The following is a 204-nucleotide window of genomic DNA, read 5'->3' on the forward strand; positions in this document are numbered from 1 at the left end:
TGCCCGAATGTTTGGTAGAGTTTCTCAGTCTTACTATTACCTACGTTGAAACTAATAAATAATAATTTTGCATTGAAATAAGTATCAAACGCATGTTTAAAGATATTTTAATTCAATTTCCAAAACCAAAACTAAATCAAATATTTCAAATTCAAATATACCTCTGAAGAGAAAATGCCAAATAATCCAAACATTTCGAAGAAA

Source organism: Stegostoma tigrinum, chromosome 2 (genome assembly GCF_030684315.1).
Source record: "Stegostoma tigrinum isolate sSteTig4 chromosome 2, sSteTig4.hap1, whole genome shotgun sequence".
Classification (NCBI taxonomy): Eukaryota; Metazoa; Chordata; class Chondrichthyes; order Orectolobiformes; family Stegostomatidae; genus Stegostoma; species Stegostoma tigrinum.